Below are 7096 nucleotides of genomic sequence, written 5' to 3' on the forward strand. Positions count from 1 at the left end.
GGCCGCCTGGCCGGCGGTGGAGACCTGGGCGCCGGCGCCAGGGCGACAGGTGGCCGCGGCGCGTGGAGCGTGGAGCGCGGCAGAACGTTCCGGGCCCTCCGCCCGTGGCGGGTTCTAGCTGCAGCGTGTCAACCCAACCGTCAGTACCGCTTTGACACCGCCCCAGCAGGCAGACCTGGGTTTAGGGCCCACCTTCAGCACTTGTGCAGCCAGCAGCCAAAAATAATTACCCAGAGAACACTTAACAGTATACCCCTGAGTGCTGGGGTTCCAGCCCTTGCCACCAAACGTGGTGCCTGCCCCAGGGTGCTCACGGTCTAGGGGAAAACCCACACACAAAGCGTTAAAACGGTGGGAAGGGCCGTGAAGATGGCATATGCACGCAGTAGATTTGTAAACCAGGAGCTTTTATCAGGGTCCCCAAACGCAAGCCTGCTGGCACTGAACTTCAGTGTGAACCCGGGAATTCCAGGGTGAAGACCGACAGAGCAAACTGGTTTCGTTGGGCGACAGTGTGGCTTGTGTGAGGGAAACAAGGTCAGCGGAGCTGGCCTGCAGAGGGTCAGGAGAAAGCAGGTCCCTTCACTTTAACTTCCAACCTGTAAAACGGAATTGTTCCTACTCGTTGAGGGGGGAGGTTGAGTGTGTAAACGACCCAGTGTAAATGCTGAGTGTAGATGGCTGAGCAGGTGTGCTGTAAGGGAAAGCTGTTCCAGATGGAGGCGCTGACTAAACCCTGTGTGCCCGCCTCTGAGCAGACTCAACCCTCCCCTGTCCCCTTGCCTCACCAACAGAGGGGGATTTCTCAAAGCTTGCTCTCTAAAATGATGGCTGGTTTAGTTGCCCCCTTCCACCACTCCACCTCCAGAGAGATTTTTGCTATAGGGCTTTGTGTGCTTCCTGCAGAGACAGACAGAAAGCTAGAAATCATCCCCAAGGGCAATGACCACACCACAGTCTCTACTCCATTCTCCTCTTGGGAATTTGGGCACACGTGCACATGTACCCAGCATGTTTTAAGCTGCTGGATCCGGGACTCGAACCGAACTGCAGTCGACTATATGGGAGTCCATCTGCTGGTCTCCAGTCATTTATTTTTGAAACCTGTAACTGGCATTTTACCCTAGCTTCGAGGATTCAGAGAGAAATCAGACATGAGCCCGCCCCTCCTGGAGCCATGTGGGGTGGGCCGAGCGACATACATGACAATTTCAGCCTGGCAGACCCAGAGGAAGGGTTTGACCTCTGGCTTTGCTTCCTGCCAGGAGCACATTTCCCAGGAAGCTGCCCTGATACTTCCAGGTCCACCCGCCCCATTCCTGGAAAACATATGGCTCACACTGGGTGGCTCAGCCCTTGGTGTCACCCACTGAAATTGCCCGGATGACTCAAGGGTCAGCAACTCTCCTGGTCCCTTACAGAGGATCTCTCAGATTTGGGAGAGTATTTGGGGCTTCAGGAAAACACCTATCAGTTCCTTGGTATTTTGAATTGGCTAGACTGATCCCAATTTCTCCTTTGGTTCTGTACAGACGGTTGGTGTAGACGCAACCTACAGGAGTAGGCTGGGAGTTCCGCAGGGTGAGGGACACCGTTGAGGCAGGAGCATGACACCTTTTGTGGGATGGGAAAAAAAACAGAAACAGAGGGTAACAGAAGACTGCCAGAGGGAGAGGGGGAGAGGGCCCTGCTCCTCCTGGCAGACCATAATAGTGTGCCCAAGAAGGGACACTCCAGGCGTGGCGGTCGCAGGCCTGGTGCTCCCCAGCTCTGTGACACCCTGGGCAGGTCACTTCTCTCTCACGTTGTGAGGACTGTGAGAGCTTAACAGGTGCTTGGCATGTATCGACAGTCGGCTGTGCGGGGTTAGTGACGACTCCCGCTCTCTCCTTCCCCTGGATGAACACAGGGGTGACAGACGTGCCTACCTTGGAGGGTTATCCTGGGGATTCAGTGAGCACCCGAAATGCATGGAGCAGTGCCTGGCATGTGGGAAGCTTCCACTACCACCATTGTCATTCTTCCTCTCTCTGGTCAGAAACTGACGAGAGGGTGGGGTTGGGGTGGGGAAAGGGACTGTGCAGGGTGATTAGTGGGGGAGCTGGATTATCTGGTATGGTGTGGTTTTGCCAGAAAGCCCCAGCCAGGCAGGAGAGAGGGGTGTTCTGCATGATAAAGGGCATCCTGGACAGCCTCAGTGTCAGAAGGCCTGGGAGTGCCAATGTCTTTGAAGGCTCAGGCCAAAGAAAATGCAGCCAAAGTCCTGGCAAGAACTAGGGTTGAAAAAGGTCCAAAGTGATCTTTTTCAGGATGTGTCTCTAACTCACAGCTGGGTATGGGTCCCCTTCAAGGAGCTGCCACTGCCCCTTGGTGACATCCGCCATCCGTGTGGATATGGCGATTGCCCGAGACAGGCCCGGCTCTGTGACTGACCTGGGAACTGTGGGTCTAATTTGTAACCCCTGTACCCAGTCCCAAATGCATGAATTGAATGCATGAGCAAATAAATGAGCACAAACCCCGAGTAGCGAACTTCTCACTGCGTCTAAGTGTTTTTAAAAAGAGCTATGAAGGGACCAGCAGTTAGCGTAATGGCTATGTCACTGGACTCCCATGCAGTCGACTGCAGTTCGAGTTCCAGACCCAGTGGCTGAAAACTCACGCCGGGCATGAGTACTTGCGTGCCCAGGATCCCGAGAGAATAGAGGAGAAGGGATTGCGGCATGGCCATCCCCCCTGGGGGATGTTCTCGCTTTCTGTCTGTCTCTCTCTGTCTGGTGAACGTACGCGCCCTGTGGCAAAAACCTCTCCAAAAAAAAAAAAAAAAAGAGCTATGAACATAGGGAAAAAAACCCTCCCAAAAAAAAAAAAAAAAGAGCTATGAACATAGGGAAATGGAACTGATGCTCTGAAGCCTTTGCTGAATGCTGAGCATTCTCTCTGGTTAGTGGCGGACTCCACAGCTTCGCTGTCCGATGACAGTGCCTTTGTGACATCCCATGCATCACAGAAACGTTCCACGGAAGTTTTTGCATCTGTAAAATGGGAATTATTGTATCATTACTCAAAGTCCTGTTAGAAGCACTAAACAAGATATGTCCATGCAATGCTAACTTCAGTGCCCAGCGTGTAGTACGGTAAGTGCTCAGTCAGAGCCGTGGTTATTATTCTATTTATTAATCCTTCCAATGATCTCCACTCTGATGAGGAAACCGAAGGCCGCAGGTGCAGGTGGGTGGTATTGATTCTGAACTCAGTCCCATCTAGAAGCAAAAGCACACTGCAGACACTCGCCAGACAGACTGTATGAAATGAAGTCAACTTTATGTGCATTTCATTCATTACTTAAAGCACTTGCCTATGTGAAATCTTACGAAAAAAGCTGCACAATTATAATTTATGTGCCTTTCAAGTTCAGGTATTTTATCATCTAGATAAATCTTCCCTGCATCTATGTTAAACCACTCTGGGCTGTCGAAGCTCTTAAATAAAGCGGCTCGTCCTGACCAGTGTCTTTCTTTGTTCATTTATCAGAGTTCCCCATAAAGACGGGCAGATCCCATTTTGCAGGGAAGAGCTCGGGATGGCAGCTCCTGCCCAGTGTTTTAGCCATGCAGACCTGCATACTGGTGTTTAACAAACCACGGCAGACTCACGATGTCTTCATGATCTCGCTCATAAACTCAGAAGCCCCTGTGCTAGGCTAGGAATTAGGAGTAGAAAGGCATTCTATTGCTAATGTGAGTCTGAAGAATTGGCTCTGGCTCTGGGGAAATCTAAAGTTCTCCACCACCGGGTTTTGGGTGAAAGTGTCTTGAATGAGGTGACAGCGCTCTCTGTCCATCCCACCCGGACTGCTGTGTCTGTCTGCAGCTTCCTACCCAGTGAAGGCTGGGGTGCACCTCTGTGCCTCCTTCCTGTCCCTGCCGTAGGTCTGAGCTGCCCTAAAGCCAGAATCTTTGAGCTAGTTTCAGAAGCACAGTCTGTTCCAGGGGATCAACTCCTCGGCTTCCCAGAGTACTGTGGGCATGTCCTGCCCCAACTGCCTATAGTTAACCACCTCTGCTGGAGGGGGCCATGAGCACTTCCTTGGATAATAGATCAAGTGTTCCTGGCACCCAGCTCCAAGCCTGGCACTTGTCCCCCCACTCCTTCCCGCCTCTCTCCTTTCCTTCCTCCCTTCTTGCCTTCTACACAAACTTCAGGCAGTGTCCTGGGATCCAAACTCCACTCAAAATGACACAGTCCTCACCCTCATGGGGGTCACACATTATGAGACATTTAATACAAACAGCCTGAAGCACGTTAGCGCTCACAGCAGGATTACAGACTGGGTTAACTGCCGCGACAGAGAAGCCTGGGGTGCCGTGACAGAGGGTAGTCGTGGCACGGATACAGAGTCCGGATCGATATGGACAGAGTGGGCCCGTACATGGCAGTTGGAGACCCTGTTCATTTATTCATAGACCTTTGAAGACCTTGCAGTGGTCTCTTTCTGTAAGCTTTGTTTCATGGCAGTAGTATTTTATGCTGCCAGAGTACTCTTACTGAGAACTTTTAAAACTACTTGTGCCTAGGCTTCCAAACGGAAGAGTAATGCCGAAGGCCACATTTACTTACCCGTCAGGGTTTACAGAGCCTCGTCTTGAGTGTCCTCTCACTGGCTGTGCCAGTTCTCAGTGTCATTTGTCTTATACCGGGTGGCGGCAGAAATGGGGATCCAGGTCACCCGAGGGCAAGCCTGGCGAGGCAGGCAGTGAGCCCCTTCCCTTCCAAGTAGCAGGGCTCGCTCGAGAGCCCATTTGTTTTTCTGCTCCTTTGATACCCTCAGGCATGCCAGGGTGAGGACCCTCCCTAGATTCTATTAGGTGTAGCTGGCAGCCATCTGGGTATACAGGCAAGGTGAGCTGCCACTCATTAGAGCATGGCCCCTTGTGAGGAACCAGAGGTCTTCCAGAGGGACACCTGCCTGCTTCAGGCCTGCTTTGTTCCACTGAGAATGGAGAAAGTGACACCAAAAGCCCTGTTTAAAATAAGCTCCAATGGGACCAGCAGTTAGCGTAATGGCTATGTTCAAGTAATGGACCCGGTGGCTTAAACTCATACTGGGCGTGTGTGCATGCGTGCTCAAGATCCCGAGAGGAGAATGGAGGAGAAGGGATTGTGGCGAGGCCATACCCCCTAGGGGGTGATTTCTTGCTTTCTGTCTCTCTGTCTCTGTCTTTCTGGCGCGCGCACGCGCCCTATAGCAAAAACCTCTCAAAAAAAATAAATAAATAAAAAATAGAAGAGCTGCCATTGTCCCTGGAGCAAAGGAAGGACACTAGCTAGCATCGTCGCACAGAGATCAGGGAAGTTCCCCGTACTCTTAGTGGGGCAGGTTTGACTGTCGTGCGCAGCCCGGTGGGGAAGGGGTGTATGCTCCGAGTACAGCTCTAATAGGCTTGTAATCATGTGGCTCTTTGCCATGGAGGAAAGAAGCGGCCCTGGAAGTCTCCCTCCATAAAGGCTGACATGCGGTGACGTATTTATGCCTCTTGAAAGTGCATGTTAAGTGGTGGATATTTATGAAAAGGGTTCCACGGAGTAAATGTGTCCATCAGTCAACCAGGAACTTTTTAGAGCTCCTAAGATGGTTTTAAATTAGAGCCAATCTTCCTCCTGCCTTCTCCCTTCCATCGCCCCCCCTCCCCTTTGCTTCCTTTTATAAAAATGAAGCACCAAGGCAGGATGGAGCCCAGTGAGGAGGTTGGAACTGCTGTGCAGAAGCATATTAAATAAAGGCAGGTGTGTGGGGGCGAGTGCCTCGATTCTGGTCCTTCTCCCCTATCCCCGTGCTCTGAAGGGGAGGGACTGAGGCACACCACTGGTGAACACAGTGCCCCTAACTGCACCCTAACTACACCATCAGCAGCCCTGCTCTCTGCCAGGCTGAGCGCCGCAAAGGGTTTGCAACTGGCTGGTGCAGGCTTTGGGGGGGGTGGATAATGATGAAAACTAGCGATGCAAACTAATGCGAATTTGGGCTCAGTGAGTGGCAGATGGGAGAGGGTGGAATGGATGTACGTGTCAGTACGGGGATCACACGCGGTCAGGTGAAGAGAAGGCTCTGGAAGGCTGGAAGTTTCTCTGCGAGCAGGTGATCGTGAGAAGAGAATGCCTTGTGGCATGGGTTATCATAGTTTGCCAGAGTCTAACACAAAGTCATCCTTGACTTTTATGTATTCGCTTCAAAGATCAGAAACAAGTGTCTATTACACAAACATCCTATGGCATATGAGACTGCTTTGTGTTTAGTACCCCTATCTGGACTTCTATATATTGTGGTTTTTATAATGCTATTTGGCCATGCTTGTCTTAGTGTTATGTGTGTGTGTGAGAGAGAGAGAGAAAGACAGGCCAGTCTCTGTCACCCACTTTTCATTTTGTAAGTAATGAAAGGACAGTAGATGATAAGAGTTGAGGGGCTGTCTGTTCCAGGTGTCACTGAGATGCCACCACCTTTTGGCTTCTTCTGGGATTCTGCTTTAAGAAAATAGTCTAAAAAGTGGAGAGGGCCACTGTGTAAGATGCTCTCTGAGTCATTATTAATAACGGGGAAAATTTGGAAGTGACCTGAATGTACAGTATGGGGGGCTAGGTGATTACAGGACACAGCTGGATGGAATAGCATGCAGTGCTGAAGAAGATGAAGATTAGTAACATAGGAAACCTCACGTGCACAGTGGACAGAATGCCACTGCACTGAAGACTTTTTTTTTTTGGAGAGGTTTTTCCTACAGAGTGCGTGCACTTGCCAGAAAGACAGAGAGAGACAGAGAGATAGAAAGTGAGAAATCACCCCCCGGGGGGAATAGCCACGCCGCAATCCCTTCTCCTCCATTCTCCTCAGGGTCTTGGGCATGCACGCACACGTGCCCGGCATGAGTTTAAGCCACCAGGCCCGGGACTTGAACCGTGGTCGACTACGTGGGAGTTCAGCAACATAGCCATTACGCTAACTGCTGGTCCCCTAAATTAAATCTTTTAATCAATGATTTCTACAGCCAGTCGTAGCTCCCTGCCTCCAGGGCTCCAGCCCCGGGATATACACTGG

General features: G+C 51.2%; 1 protein-coding gene across 2 annotated transcripts in view; it reads left to right on the plus strand.

Moving 5' to 3' along the window:
- The window catches only part of NMNAT3 (nicotinamide nucleotide adenylyltransferase 3), a 142087-nt gene that overhangs the window by 349 nt on the left and 134642 nt on the right, over positions 1-7096 (plus strand). The window lies entirely within an intron of this gene.

Source organism: Tupaia chinensis, unplaced genomic scaffold, assembly GCF_000334495.1.
Source record: "Tupaia chinensis unplaced genomic scaffold, TupChi_1.0 Scaffold000574_1, whole genome shotgun sequence".
In the NCBI taxonomy this organism is placed as follows: domain Eukaryota; kingdom Metazoa; phylum Chordata; class Mammalia; order Scandentia; family Tupaiidae; genus Tupaia; species Tupaia belangeri.